Source organism: Hesperophylax consimilis, chromosome 28, assembly GCF_061612785.1.
Source record: "Hesperophylax consimilis isolate HC1 chromosome 28, BYU_Hcon_1.0, whole genome shotgun sequence".
NCBI classification, from domain to species: Eukaryota; Metazoa; Arthropoda; class Insecta; order Trichoptera; family Limnephilidae; genus Hesperophylax; species Hesperophylax consimilis.
In genome coordinates, this window is record NC_142863.1 from 5119111 (window position 1) to 5136752 (window position 17642).

Here is a 17642-nt window from a genome sequence, read left to right on the forward strand (position 1 = left end):
TATTAATAAAAACAGGGCGTTAACTTTAAAATATTTTATGTAGGTACATAATGTCTGAAATTATTAAAATAAACCCCACGGAAAGTTCGATTTTCTAGGCCTGCTAGGGCAAAGTCGATCGTAGGTCCTTCCATTACGCCTTTATCACTTATGTCTTTAAGAATCCCACTTTAATTTAGACATTTGATATGGCAAATTTAACCGCAGATCTGTCCAATACACCTGAGACAAGTCGTTAAGATTCTGGCTGTATTTTAGGGTATTGTCTCGTCTTTTGTAACTGATTTTGTGAAGGATTTGAACAAGATGAAAAGTAGGTACTTCCCTGTTATATAATATAAAGATTTTAATCGTCCTTTTAAAAATTGGAATTATAATATCCCGTAATCTATACCGTATCTTCTAATTGTTTATGTGAGAAATCACAAGATGTAAAATAGACTTGTTACATATTTAAAATAAATCCATCTATGTAAGGAAGAATGTCTGTTGCAGGCGGGCGGTGTGGATTTGTATTGATGAAATTTTGCACACCTAACCTTCAAAATAAGAGGAATGTCACTGTCTATATGATATTTTGAAATACTCTAGGTAAAGCATTGTTTTATTCCGAAATTTGATAAGTTATAGATAGGTACTCTATCGCTTGTCTGAATTCTTCAAACAATCGGTTCCAATTTTGAATATGACACTTGAATTCAAAGCAAATCCGAGTTCCATAGTTCATTGAACCAGAGTTACGCAGGACACACGCACAACCGAATTTAGTATTTTTGATTAGGTAGGTATCAGAAAATGTAGAAATAGTGCAGAACACCGGGTTTAAATGGCTCTCAATGGCAACACCATGGTTCAAAGGAAAAATATGGGAAAAGTGCAATATTCAAGTGCATTTTTTCACATTATTTATACCCGTTGTTAGTGGTTTTTATTCCAAAAGGAGATGATTTTACATGGCAATATATAGGTAAATCCTTTTGAAACGAGATCTCTGAGATGTATATGTGATAAAGCTTTGTATGACTATTGAAATATTATTTTACAATTTCATACAAAAACAACAGCAATATAAGTAAACGTTTTTCATATATGTATTGCTTATTTATATGATTAATGGATTTAAAGCCATCTCTTAAATTTATTTTCACATTGATAGCAGTATTGATTTTCCTGATTCTGTTATGTTATTTAAATCTTAGTTATTTCTCGATTCTGTTATTCTATTTAAATCTTAGTTACTTCTTGATTCTGTTATGTTATTTAAATCTTAGTTACTTCTTGATTCTGTTATGTTATTTAAATCTTAGTTACTTCTTGATTCTAGTGAGTTATTTAAATCTTAGTTACTTCTAGTTTATTTTATGTTATTTAAATCTCAGTTACTTCTTGATTCTGTTATGTAATTTTAATATTAGTTACTTTTTTATTGTGTTATGTTAATTTAAATCTTAGTTACTTCTTGATTCTGTAATCTTATTTAAATCTTAGTTACTTCTTGATTCTGTTTTGTTATTTAAATCTTAGTTACTTCATGATTCTGTTATGTTATTTAAATCTTAGTTACTTCTTGATTCTGTTATGTCATTTAAATCTTAGTTACTTCTTGATTATAGTATGTTATTTAAATCTTAGTTATTTCTTGATTCTGTTATATTATTTATGTTATATTAGTTACTTCTTGGTTCTAGTATGTTATTTAAATCTTAGTTACTTCTCGATTCTGTTATGTTAATTTATAAAAGTTTTCGATGTATACATTAATGTGTTAGTTTATAGTATAGTTTTTTTTCACAGTCTGTCTATGCAGATATATAACACTCTGATATAGAAGACTCATTTCCGACTTGACTTTTATTTTTCCTGGAATTATAGACAGGCCTGATTTATTGAGTCAATCACCTTCAACATACCGACTGGAACTACTCGATCAAAAATAATTTTTAATACAACAACAATATTAGGAAAGGATCATTTAAATACTCGCTTGTACCTAGATTACTTGCGTTGGCGATACTTTCGCAGTAAATTGTAGATGTCTTCAACTGAACGGAATACAGTTACAAGAAGGCTATAATAGTATGCAGCATAGTAAGATTCTTCTATATTGAATTTCTATATAACTAATATTAAAAACAATACTTCTTGATTACTGTTACACTAAACTATTATGTATTTCAAATGTTGTATGAGCGTAGAATAAATAAATAAATAAATATTCGAGCACAGACAGTTGGCTACTATGCTACCTCCTACACTGTTGCCAGACGTCCCCAGGTGAGATAGGTAAGCAGGTATGTAGGTAGTGGTGGTGGGTAGGTACAGCGGTGGTACCTCACGCACACAGAGAGGAGAGGTCGGCTCTGAAGCCATCCGAGATCCTTGCTATCTCGTGTTATGTCGGTATATCCAAATAGGGTGACCATCATTATGATAAAATATTGGAATTTTTTTGTATTTTTTTTGCGACGATTTATGATTTTGAAATGTTTTGAAAAAAGCACCAGAAAGATGTATTACAGTTTTGTTTTCAGTGATGAATGAATGCGAATCTTGGAAGCAGAAACTAATCAACTTCCCGACATTCTATCGAGCTGACACTCGGCAGATACACTCGTTGTCGATGACAATGTATTTAATCAACTTTTGATGGCATTCATGCACACACACGCGCGAATACACACATTTTTCTGAAATTGGTTGACATGTTTTTTGTTATGTCAATTTTTTTATTCGATCCCCATTGGAGTATGTTGTGAGGCTTAAGGTAGTGGGGAAAGAAAGGAGACGGGGAAGAGGAAGGTGGGGAAGTACCCGGTTATTCCTGAAAAGCATATTATCGTATCGTATAAGTGTAGTTAATCATATTCTAAAGAAATTTAATATTCGAACTTGTAGCTTTTTTTACGTTTTGGGAAAAGTTTGAATTTTTAAGGACGGGTTGTTTCGGAAAATTTGAACAATTCATCAAACCTCAACGTTCATTTTCGGGTTCTGTGAAAGTCCTATTCAAGTTCTGTTATTACATTATTATAGGCTATTTGCTTGACAAAACTGAAATAAAAACAGAACTTGAAAAAATCTTTCGAGGAACTTGAAAATCAACGTTGAAATTCGATGAATTGTTCAAATTCTCCGAAACAACCCGTCCTTAGTGTAGATACAAATTAAATAGGCCATTTTTTTCGTCATAATATGCTGAAATCAAAATGAAAATATGTGAAAGAAACTAACAGTTTTTACATCATTTTTTTTATTTATTTCAGAAACGGAAATCAATCATAATTTAAAATTAAAATTAAAATCTGTATAATTTTATTAAATTTAAGTATAATTAACATTCACCAGTTAAATAGCATAAGACTGAGCTACAGATAAAACATATTATTTCTTCAATATTTGCGAATTCGGTTTTTAACGTCGTGTTAAAATAAATAACTTTGTATATGCAACTAAAAAAATCATACGTTCTTGTCCCATTTTTTATTTAAAGTATTTTGGTTACCCTACGGGACAAGGTACTCATTTCGGCATTCATAGAACCTTGTGGCTTGGGTATTACAGTGTTCAAAATCACCATAAAAAGCCACGCAAAACACAGCCAGCATGTCAAAAGGTTAATTTATAAACACTATTTAAAGTAAATAAGTTCAAATTTTCAATTAACATTTTGATAAAGTGTTCGCGTTCGGAAGGTTTTTTTTTACTATTTTCAGGAATGGAAATAAACTCATTATGGACGTAGTTGTAAATAAAAAATAATTATATGTGTTATTAGTATTTGTTGAAATAGAAAAATTTGGCATTAGTGTAATGTGTTTGTTGTTTTGGGAATTTTATGAAAATAACACGTTACAGGCAAATCATTTTAAAGACAACACGTTTCAATGTGTTTGACCTCACTGATGTAAAGAAAGTTTCAAAAAAGGTTTTCCAACTAGTTTGGAAATCTAGTTTCTTTCAGTCCCCTCTTACACCGTACCTGCCGAAAGATACTATTATTAAAAGCCTGTTAAGAGGAATTTACAAGCCAAAAATGTGTATATTCTTGGTATACCTTATATTGTAGGCAATAGGCATTAAAATCGCTTGACAAACGGAGTCTAGAAACGTTTGATTTCAAGCACAAAATTGGTTTTTATTTATTTTGTAAATAATTTTATGAGAAAACAAAAAAGTTAATCAAGTGAAACTGTCACAGATAATCTTAGCTATAATACTGTATTTTTTAAAGTTGTTTCCTTTATGCTTTCATACCTCTTGAAATTTTTTTTTACATTTATATTTTTGAAGTGAAACTTCTTTACGTGCGTCATGCATTTTCGAGGACCGGAGTAAAACCGACTCATGACCGTCACGAAAAACCGTGATCATTTCGCTATAGGAGCCTAGCTAATATTATATACCTAGTTTAGGTCACTGTCCAAACTCAGCTTCGCGGTCTAGAGGCAGAGCGCCCGACTGTCGTCGTGAAGAATCGAGGTTCGATCCCCGCTTAACTATTTTTTTTTCTTTTTGTGATTTTTTTAATACTAGGAAAAGTGATAAAATTCTCTCGTGCTGCGACTTTGTCAGGCATACATATAAGAAGATATCTACATGATTTGTAATAATGTAGTAAAATGAAAAGAGAGAGAGAAGAATACTAAAAGTTTCACTTCCGTCGTGCGTAGGCTTGCCACACACTGTATTTTTTTTTATTGAGTAATCTATTTTTTATTTGTATTCTACTCAAGCGAAGCGATAGGAAAATCTTCAATTTATTTGAAGCATATTTTGGTATTCATAATGTACACCAATTCGTTATAAAGATTAATCAAAATAGTGATTTGGCATTAAGCTTCGCCTTAAAAAGGTGACAGCAGGCCATTTTAGTACTATCATAATATATCGGAACATGTGTTAATGCATCTGCATTTGTCCTAATAATATTATGATGACCGAATGCGAGAATATTAGAATTTTTATGAACACGTGTTCCTACGTCGCCATAACATATTCGTGTTTTACTGATTTATTAGGAAATCCGTCAATTCATTTGTTGAAGGCCTGCAGTCCGGTTTTTAACAGGAAAACGAATAATTTGAGGAGATTTTTAATAAATTAGCAATATTTAATATCAGTAAGTTTTGTCCGTGTAGTAACTGTTTGCGCAGAATGTACATGGGAGTAGGTTGGTATGTACCTATTTCCAAGGACTTGATGAATAGAAATCCTCAGTTTAAATCCTGCAATCGTCCTACCTACCCTACCTACCCATGTAACTCACTAACAAACTATCTCCGCAGGGGTAGGCAGAGAAGACGAACCGCCAAACAACTCGGTCTTGGCACACACTCGCATTGCCTGATTCACATTCGTACAGCGTATCACACATAATATTCTGACCCTTGACATGACCCGACTCAAGTATATGATTCACTTGATCGTGCCATGTCTTCCTCGGGCGTCCCCGACTTCTGCTACCATTCACATTTGCGTCATATATTCTCCTTACACTTTCTTCGTTCATTCGCTCTGCATGCCCAAACCATCTAAGCGTCCCTTTCTAAATTCTTCTCATTACACACACGATCATACATATTTTTACTTCACATACGCCTCAGAGATCCAATTTCTGCACCTTTCAGTCTACTTTAATCCTTCCTCTGCCAGTTCCTTGCCTCACTGCCATACATCAGGGTACGTACTAGCACTTCATTGTGGACTGCTAGCTTCACTTCTTTGGACATTTTTGTGTCAGCCCCAACTGCGTTCAGTCTTCCATTAATGGAGTTACCTGCATTTACTCTTCTTTCAATATCTCTGTCAGCTTTCCCATCTCTCTAGAACACACTTCCTAAATACACAAACTCATCCACCTGCTCCAAGTATTCCTCATTCACAGCTATATTGCACACTGTTTTCGTACTCTCTCTTTCAAACACCATTACTTTAGACTTACTTACATTCATCATTAACTCATTCTTCATACATACTTCGTTCATCCTAGACACAAGAGATTGTATAAATTCCGCATATTGTTAAAACTTTTTTCTTATTTATCTCTTCTGTGCCTTTTGGCTTCCAACTTTGGACAAACCTGTAACTTATCCAGATTATATATTTGAGTGGCGGTAATAGGTACCGCTGCTCCGGGACCATTTATTGTATAACCAACACCCCTGCCGTGGATACCCCCAAGTGGTTAGTTACGTTTGGTGACTTATCAGGGATGCCCAGGTACATGGAGTGCAGTTTTAGCGGCTGATGCGTTGTCCTACTGCGTGGCTGGTCGGATCGGATCGTGACTGGTTGAGATAGATCTTTTGACCTCTCCAGCCGGACTCTATCTCAACCCATCAAATTGCACCGCAGTGGGAGAGATTGATTAATAACGGCCGCTGTTCCCAATCCTACTGATCAACAGTTAAGCCGAAATTTTGGCTCAACACTGCTCAAGAGCACAACTACGCTCTTTCCAACGGAAAGGTGACGACTGATCGATCTACCAATTTAAGGAAGGCAAACTACTGGATTAAGCCTGCCTCAGTAAAGACTACTTATGAAAAGTGTCGACAGAGTGAAAAATATTCGCGACGCCAAGACACGATGGCATTAAAGTCAAGCACATACTTTATTTTAACCTATTACACACGCCAGGTAAATCATATATAAAATATCGGTTTATGTAAAAAAAATTAAATGCATTAATAATAAACACAATAATTAATTCATCAATTTTAATTTAACATTGAAAGTTTTTACTTTGATGTCATTTTATTGTCTATGAAAGTGGGCGGGGCCACTTAAGATAATCGATGGTAAAACTGTTTGGAAACAGGCGAATCGAATGTTATTGAACAAATTACTTGGCTGATCGGAGTCTGAGATTGATCCTTCGAAAAGTTGGGAACAACGGCCGTAATATTCCTATACTAGCTGTATCCTGCTAAACGTTGCTGTGGCTTAGTCCGTCTGTGCAGATAACGTGTGTTGCTTTTACGTCCAAGAGAAACTCTGTTTTTCTAGAAAAGTATGTTTGTCCAACAGATGGCGCTGTTTGTTAAAACAATTATGTTTTTACCTGTCGTAGGTGATATCTATATAAATAAAAATGAAAATTTTCGTTTGGTCAAAATCTTAAGAGGAAGCTACAAGCCAAAAGTGTGTATATTCTTGGTATACCTTATATCGTAGGTAATAGGCATTAAAATCGCTTGACAAACGAGCACGATTTCAAGCACAAAACTGATTTTTATTTCTTTTGTAAATTATTTTATAAGAAAGCAAAAAAGTTAGTCAAGTGAAACTGTCAAAGATACCTAATCTTAGCTATAATACTGTATTTAAAAAAAATTGGTTCCTTTATGCGTTAATATTATATCTATTGAAAAAAACTATTTTTAAGTAGTTTACATTTATATTTTTTATTGAGAAATTTTTATTTTTATTTGTATTCTACTCAAGCGAAACGATAGGAAAACCTTCAATTTATCTAAAGCATATTTTTGGTAGGTATTCATAATGTACACCAATTCGTTAAAAAGATTAATCAAAATAGTGATTTGGCATTACCTAAGCTTTGCCTTAAGTCTCCTAAAGTTTCTCACCGATTGGCACAATTTTGATACGCGTGTGTTTTTATTTACCTGTAATATGTAGATTTCATGTTTTCTGTCACCTGTGCCTGGTAACAATTTTCTTCTGGGTTGGAATCATAATATTGATTATACCAGTAGAAACCACGATCATACGAACTTTGGCGGGATAAAAGATAGTTTTTAATACGGCCGCCATCTTGAACCGGAACCGGAACGTAACAAACAAATTTACATACAGATGAAATGCCAAATGGACAAGTTAAAACAGGACGTCGCTATGCTCAGTCAACTATACATAAACTCCTGTCACCGGTCATTACCTGTTGCATAGTCGGCAAGTAAACAAATACCTGTTGCTGTAGCGTGAAGGTCCACTGAACAAACAATACACACTAGAAATGCGTTCCGTGTACATTTGAATTGTAACCACTGACTTACCTAGATACTAGTTGACATGTACCCGGTGTTGCTGGGGGTTATCCTTAAGCGATAGACATATACCGTAGGCATTTAAAGATATACAATTCCGTAGTACATTACTTTGATGTATCTCATAAGGTTTATCCAGCGTTAACAATGTAAGCGCCCGAAAATATTTTTTTACGACTTGATTACAAAACATGGACTTTTCTCTACTTTCTATAAATACAATATACTTGTATTATATATATAATCCTTCATAAAGAAATTATCTAAATGATAGTGAAAACCCTATTAAAATTCGTTGCGTAGTTTAGAAGAACCAAGCGCACAAACAGACAGACCCGGATAGCAGTTTTGTTTTATATAGATATAATATATTATTTTTTAATAATAAACTAATGTTTATAAGACAAGGTTTTATGCATTTCGTACGACTAATTATTGCTTATAATATAATATTTGTTACCCTTTATGCTATGCATAAAACCTTGTCTTATAAAATTAGTTTATCATTAAAAAATATATATATTTGACAAGTCAAAACATTTCACCAATAAATGTAGATATAATATGTCTCGACGCCATCTAGTGAGAAATTTAACACTAACAAAGCCTTTCCTACAAAAATAAAGTTGGTTGTTTACAGGTGGAAAAAATATAATAAGCAGTAATTGTTGATTGAGGTACTAGTACATATTGAATCATTGGACGGGTTGGAAATAAGCCGACATAGCTCAGTGGTTTCAGAGCACCTGAACCTGACCGGAATTTATTTATAAGAAGCTGTAGCATCTTTAATTTATATAACAACAACAATTTGTTTAACACGAAAATCACAAAATTTTAAATAGCCTAAAATTCATAACATTACTAGTGGAACCCGCAATGATTTGCTATTGCTAATGTCTTTCTCAGGCGTGTCCGACTTCTTTTACGATGCAAACCACCCTCTGAACACTTCTGGCACTAATAAGCACAAATCGGAGATATCGGTCGACTACCTTTCTAGTTTTAAATACGCATGATGAATTTTTATATAGGACCTATGTATTAAGGACGGGTTATTTCTGAGAATTTGAACAATTCATCATAACTCAACGTTCATTTTCGTGTTCTGTGAAAGTCCTATGATTATACACAGTATATATTAAGTTTTGATATTAAAGCATTATAGGCTAGAACTGAAATAAAATCAGAACTTGAAAAAATCTTTCACAGAGCTTGAAAATGAACGTTGAAATTTTATGAATTGTTCAAATTCTCGGAAATAACCCGCCCTAATATTTAAAAGAAATTAATTCGATTGAATATTTCAGAAAACTCATTATTTTATTGTTTGAATTGAATAAAATAAAGTATGATTTAAAATTTTCACGGCCAAAAGCATTATCGTGATTTATTTTCGCGCTATTATGCCGTCTAGAAGAAGGAGGTAACTCAACACGGCATAATATCCCAACGATTTTTGTAAAGCGATCTCAGACTATTTACAATAATTTTACGACTTTTTGTATTTCACGACTAACCAGGACAAAGGACATGACACAGTGGTACAATCTATATGAATGGTCACCTTACCAATTGGGCCATGTTGTAAAACTAAAGGGAGTGAGTTGGGGATGAAGACGGGGAAGAGGCAGGTTGGGATATATCTGGCTATTCAAATCTGGTCACCAAACACGACTACACCCTTTCAAGCAACGGTCATGGCGAACATCGATGGCCTAGCGCACAGAGTTGACACAAGACTAATAACCGGGGCTTGCTCTAGGCTCACATTTGAATTAATTCCGATGAATTCATAACGACAATAAATATATATTTTCAGATGACAGATTCCTACAGATATATGTTATTTATATTTAATAGAAATAGTACCTTACATTTGAGATTTTAGTAATACGTTCATCAGAAGTAATAAAAATAAGCCCCACACAGACATCAATTTTCTAGGCCTGCTAGGGCATATTCGACCGTTCCCACTTTATTTTAGAGATTTGCCGAGGCAAATTCAACCGTATGTCTGTACAATACACAGGGCCGCGCGTCGCATATTTTTGTGCACGGCTTCTTCACTTACGTCATTATGCTTCCGACTTTATTTTAGGGTACTGTCTCGTCTTTAAGTGAAAATATTATATTATTTACTATTTTATACGTCCAAATAGTTCCTTATGTGGTCGAGTTGGTACTCTTAAATTGACTAGACTCAAGAGTATGAAACACTCGGGGACGCCCGAGGAAGACATGTCAAGATCAAGTGAACCAAATACTTGAGTCGGGTCATGTTAAGAGTCTGAAGGGTACATTTGAGACGTTGAATGATTTTAGCAAGGAGTGTGTGCCAAGACCGAGGTGTTTGGCGATCTGTCTCATCTGCCTACTCCTGCCTGACACGGTGTGATGGTTAGGTTAGTTATTAGAGGATTTTTTTTAAATGTGAATTTTGCACAAGAGTCTCAACTGTTCCCAACCGTCGGAGCCAGTGAGACTTTGGTGTACCCATAATGGGGGTATGTTGCGAGGCTTAAAATAAGGAGGAGGGGAAGGAGATGGGAAAAAGGAAGGTGAAGAAGTACCTGGCTATTCAAATCTGGTCACCAAACACGGCTAAAGCCATCATTTCAATTCTGAATGGTCGTCTTACATCAGGGCGATACTGAGAGTAGGTATCTTACACTCTAGAATCTAGAACAAATTCATCAAATAAAATTTACTTGCGCACGCCGGGATTTGAACGAGAGCTAGTCGAGAGCCTTACCCCTCGACCACGGAGGCCGTAGAAGCAAAAAGGCAGCTATGAATTTGCGAGCTCACATTCTGATGTACCTACTTTTTATTATAATAGATGAAAGGTCTCGTATGTTAGAATGTGACGCTCGCAAATTCCAAGCTGTCTTGTGTCTAGCTGTGTTTATATACAGTTTATGTTTTGTTTATAACAGGTCTCATAGACTCATGGTATGTACCAGTGACCAGTGACAGTGACAAGTGAACAGTGACCAGTGACACGGCGCGGCGGTGACCACTTGTCTGCGTGGCAGGTATAACTATTATGTATGTTTATTACACACTGTTGGCAACAGGTAGTTGGAGGGAGGGAGGGAGAGAGTTCGCGGGAGCGGGACGGAAGCTGCCCGCCGGAGGACGCCATCTTGGGAGGAGGGACTGCCCACTTCCGCAATGCGGGGTTCTCATTAGGTAATCTACTACGCCGTTGATTGATCTGTTGAACGGCGTTTTTCAACAACCCAAATGATATTTCATGAAAGGTGTTATTTATTTATTTTAACGTTAATTAAACAGTGTTTATATACATATCGGTCGGTGGCTGAGTTGACATAGCGTTTGAGTTCCACCCAGGCGTACTGTATTCAATTCCTTGGCTGGCTAAGACAGAGTTTCAGGAAGTTTTTAACAATATTATCATTGACCACTAAAATAACGACATTAAACCCTTCAAGCTAATTTGTTCGCTTTTGGGAATAGCTCATATGGTCTCCCTTCCTCCCTTACTGTCATGGTGAGAAATATGATCTAACCGGTGTTAGAAAGAGAAAACACCACGCTTCTTACTCAAATCTAGAAATTAACCACAATAAAATGTGTGTGTTTCTCTTTTTTTCGTTATCAGTCATTTTAGTTATAAAAAACGCAAGGTTGGCCATTTTAATTTTTTTATTTTGGTATTAAAAATCAGAATGTTTCAAAAATTATATATTTATTTCTAATAATAAAATTTAAAACGTCTTTTATCGCTTTTAAAAACAGTTATATTTTTCAGATACGTTCAGAATATTCCAGTTATTTAAATTTTTATTGCAATGCGGAAATATTCCGACCTTGTGTCAGAATATGGCAGAGGTCCGAGGAGTTAAAATTAGAACAAAAGAGAAAAAAATAATTATAATATATATAGGTATACTATATACAAACGGGTTAGCCCGAAGGATTGTAATTCTCAGTGATTCTTGAGCATATTTGGAATAAAATTATGTAGATGTCATTTTGCTGCCTTATATTATTTTAATATATTTTTCCATCACAAGTCGCAACTAAGTAGTTAGGTACAGCCTAGCGGGTCACGTAATACGCACTCTGCCTCGTTCCAGCAGCACGGTAATGATATTGATACATTTAATAGGATTTTAGAACTACGAGAGCTCTCAGGAAAATAAAATTCATGGTCTGACTGAATTGAAAACTGGACTGGACTGGTGACTGGACTGGATAGGACTGGACTTGAGGACTGGAGAAGCAGATTTAGAGTCTGCTGTTATACAACATGACGTCTCCAGATTTGAATTTCAACACCAAGGCACCCCAAATCCTTTATTTTTGTTGTTAAGCGTTTTATTATCTACAAGTGACTCCTGCCCAACATCTGCCTCACCTCGCCGAGTCTTCTGCTCCAAGATCTTCTGGTGTTACCTCTTCAAGACCAGCCGGCCCTCCTCTGGAAAACCGCCAACACCAGAAGCGAGCAGAGACGACAGCACACCCAGTGCCCAACATTCACCAAGCCTGGGTGCGGGAGGCAGATTTCATCACCAATATTACTACTATCATCATCATCGGCCGTAAAGGAGCATTCTCATCGGTTGAAGACACGGTTTGGACCCGGCGCCTAAATCTACAGTCTTGTGCGGACTCCCGTCCAGTATTATAATTGTTGTTGGTTTTTTCTTAATATTATTAGTTTTACTACATATACGTATATCATTGTATATGTTCTATGTTTGGGGTATTTAAAATTAAATAAAAATATATTTGATTGATTAAATTAGGGCTGTTTTGCTGTCTATGCTACCATTTAAAATTTTGAACTAATTTCTCGATCTGAGATTAACAAGTTGAATTCTTTTATCAAGTAATAATTGTAGTTTATGCTGTCAATGGGAATACCATAGTATAAAATTAATGAATCTTGAATTCCTAATGAAATTAAGAATTTGTGATGATTGAGCAACCAGATTGATAAGTTTTGCCATATATATATCGATGAGTTTTGCAGACATTTTCGCAATTTAATTATTTTATAATTGATGAATGTTCGAGATGTTTTTTTACCGTTGCAGCAATACGAACGCGGCTTTTTGATGTCGATGGCCTCTCCATCTACCCTGGCAGTGAAGACACCTTAAACAATAAAAACGCCGTTTGTAGGTTATGTTGGTAGTTGGTCGGCTGTTGCGTTGGCTAATCATTATTACACTAACATCATAATCCTATCAGAGGCTGATTTACAATGCGAAAGTCGACGGATAAAGTCCGCGCTGACGGCGTAAAAACTGGGAAGACTTGGCCAAACTGCGTAGACATAATATGTATTATATATCTAACCAACTAATCAGGGGTAGGCAGATAGGTTTCTGCCGCCAAACTACTCCACTTGCTTCATTCACATGAATACATCGTCTGTACAATTATTATTATTTTATTCCGACTCTTCGAGTCGAATACACCAGTTAGACAAAAAAAACTTCGACGGTAAATCAAAAATTAACACAATAAATTAATAAATTAATAATTACACAATTAAATTAACACAAGCTTTGGACAAAGATACCACAAATACCAGGCAAACGAAGCATTCAACAATATTTCACTCGATAGAAAAAAGAGGAAAACAAAAAACATTTCAGATACAAAATTAAAAGATTTGGTCAACAGACAAAATTAAAATATTTGATTAACAGAGAGCAGGACAAAAATAAGGGATTTGATTAACAGACAGAAGGACAAAATTAAAATATTTGATTACCAGAGAGAAGGAAAAAATTAAAAGATTTGATTAACAGAGAGAAGGACAAAATTAAATGATTTGATTGACAGACAGAAGGCCAAAATTAAAAGATTTGTTCAACAGATGGAAAGACAATATTAAAAGATTTGATTAACAGACAGAAGGATAAAATTAAATGATTTGATTAAACGACAGAATAACAAAATTAAAAGATTTGATTAACAGGCAGAAAGACAAAATTAAAAGATTTGATTAACAGACAGAAGGACAAAAATAAAAGCCGCCTGACTCAAGTATTTGGTTCACTTCTTCGTTTCATGACTTCCTCGGACGTCCCCGACTTCTACATACATTCTGTTTACACTACTTTATTCGTTTATTATACATGCTCAGACGAATCGAGCTACCCTTTCTTAATCGTACTCATTACGCTTAGATCAGTGAGACCGGTCAGTGGATGAGTTTACGTCGCGTTTGTGTCCCACCCAGGCGTCCTCGGCTGGCTAAGTACTCCATCACAACACATTTCTCACAAGATCACACATACGCCTCAGGGATCTCCTTTCTATAGCATTCAGTCTACTTTCACCCTTTCTCTGCTAATTTAACGTCACACTGCCACACATCAGGCTAGGTACCAGCACTCCGTTGTGGACTGCTAGCTTCGCTTCTTTGGAGAATTTCCTTTGGACAACAACTATTACCGGTATGTGACTGAGAAGTGTGTTTGAGGAGTTTCTTTACCTTGTAACTCTCTTGTTACGTAACTTATTATTCTTATTATCATATCGGAGGTTGTCTATCATCAGGGGGATCATCACCCTGGTGAAAGTCACCTACGCAATTTCTACGTAATACAATTCACGGTCATATCTGTATTACATTGTATACATATCTTAGTATTGAAATAAAAATACGGGTTTCATATGATTTCACCTGAATACATTAAAAATAATATCCCAAACGAGTCGACTATATAATAAAAATAGAGTGTGCTGAAGTAGACATTTTCGTTGATAAAAAACTTGATGATAAAACATGAATTGGAAATTTAAGACGAGATTGGCCAGACTTTTGGTCTTCTTTGGGGATGTTGTGTGGAGGATTGATGCTTTTTGCGGAGAGGAAGGAATGAACATGGTTCTTGAAGGGACCCATGTTGTAGGAGGGAGGAAACATAGAGGCCGGCAAATCGTTCCACAGCCAAGCTGTTGAACTCAAGAATGAGAACATCATACTTACCTAACGCCTGCGCTCTAAGGATCAAAATCCGTTTTTTAAGAGAGTGGAATCTATTAAAACTTCCGTTTCTCCATAGAGTCGGTTTTTTTTTTTTTTGTATTTTGGGACCAGAGCCAAGCCACCAGACCAGAGGTGGCTTCCAAATACAAAATCCGCGGACCCAGAGCAGTATGCCTAGCTTCTGACAGACCATAGTGTGCGACAATGCGTAATTCAGATTTCTGGCATATATGAGCGCATTCCAAAAACAAACATCATAGGAAAGTAAGGTTTCTCTTTTAAAATACCTACATTGGAATCATTGGGAATGTGGAAGACTCTATATAGAAACTTTCTCAAGCATGTTGTGTCCGTCGATTCGCTCTGCACACCCCTTCGGAGCCAGCAGCTAATGGTGTGAGTATCAGAGTAAGGACTTGGTGGATTGCAGAGAGATGTTATATTTTTATCATGCCTGTCCAAACCATGAATTGAAATAAACAACTCTAGATAGGTCTTGGAGGTCTTGTACGAACGATCGATAAAGTCCAATGTTAGTACGATATTGAAGAAATTCCTCATCAATGGTCGGTTGGCGATATATGTGTGCACGGTCAGAATATGATTCCGAAAGTCGGTAGACAAAAGTCGCTGCTTTTAGCGCGGCCTTCAAAGTGTCGTATAATCTGTCAATGTGCACAACTTATAATGTCGTTCGTTATGCAAAATAACTAGCTTAATGAATGGATGTGCACTAACTAAGCTCTTAGAACTGACATCGTAAACCGTCCAGCTTCGAGAAACAAAATTTGTTATTTGTAGCTATTGTTTATGGGCATGAGTTCCGGGACACTCTCAGGCCCAGAGCTCACGAATTATACAATTTGTCCAAAGAAACGTTACCTTCTCAATGACAATTATTTTCACTAATTTTCTTCAAACAGGTAGGCACATACCTACCATAATATTGAAAAAATGCGAATATGAAGATCCAAATAAACATGACGATTTAACATTGAAATTTTTTTTATTTAACCAATTAAAACGGCTACTATCTTGAACCGCAAACGGAAAGGACTAACAATTTTACAGACAGACGAAATTCTAAATGGTCGAGTTAAAACAGTACTTTGATACGTTCAGTCAATTAGAATTCTTGTACTGTTGACGTTGATTAATCTGTCGTACAATAATTAAAATAAAATAAACTAGCAAATAAAAACATGCTGCCGCAGCTTGAAAATTTCGACAGTTCTTTTTGAAAATAACAGAGGGCACCACTTCCATTTACAACAATCCCAAACTGTACAGTCATTATGATATTTCAAATTTGCGAATTTTTTTTTTTCGAATTGGCATCGATGGATTTTTTGTTAAGTGAGCCTAACATGATTAAAGTGATTGTAAAGTAGCAGAGGATCCATCTGATGCAATCTATTTCAATGTCCAACGCCCAAAAAGTAGCCCGGAACTGGTTATAACGGAATTGGTCCTTCTTTAACTTGCGCCGCGGGTCAATGTCCAGTCTCCAGTCAGTGGCCATCTCCCCCTCCCCCCACTCGGACCCCCCCCCCTCCGCCGGAACACGTTATGTAACAATACTGAAGACTCTCGAAGACCATTTAACGGCCCTCCACACCTGCGACCGAATTCCTGTAAAAGTGTTAGGTACGAATTAGAAGATTCATCCAAAGATCTAATCTGTAATAAACTGTGAGGACGTTGGGAGGGTAAGGAGATGTGACAGGGGGAGGTTAGAAGTTTCAATTTGCTGGTCAGATTTGCTTAATAAACCTAACTAAAGCCATTAATTCCGTTTTGAATTGTAGCTAAGAAATTAGTGTTAAATTGATTACCTAATTGACCTAATTGAAGAGACCGCTACGAAGGCTCGCCGAGTTTGGGGGCCAAAAACCTACAGGAAAACAACAAACGAATGATTCTATAATTTTATTGAAAGGGTTCGTGCAAGACAGTGCTATGCCACCTATTCGTGATTTGTAGATATACCTACCAATCTGAGTATTTAAAAATAATTAGTGATTATACATTTTAAAAATACCGCCATTATCATTTTGAATTGTCACAGTAATATATGAATGAAAATATTATTTGGCATAAGGTCAGAAGGTCAAGTTAAAATAAATACGTTCATTTATTTTAATTTGAAAAAAAAGACTAACTTATTAAATAAAATGACCAAACTAAAAATAATAATATAATATTTCTGTTTTCTTACATGCACACTTACGGCCGTTGTTCCCAACTTTTCGAAGAATCAATCTGAGGCTCCGATCAGCAAAGTAATTTGTTCAATAACATTCGATTCGTCTGTTTCCAAACAGCTTTACCATTGATTATCCTAAGGGGCTCCGCCCACTTTCATAGACAATAAAATGACATCAAAGTAAAAACTTTCAATGTTAAATTAATATTGACGAATTAATTATTGTGTTTATTATTAATGCATATAATTTTTTTTACATAAACATATTAATAGGTTAAAAATAAAGTGTTTGCTTGACTTTAATGCCATCGTGTCTTACGGCCGTTGTTCCCAACATTTCGAACGATCAATCTCAGGGTCCGTTCAGCCAAGTGATTTATTCAGTAACGTTCCATTCGCCTGTTTCCAAACATTTTTACTGTTGATTATCTTAAGTGGCTATGCC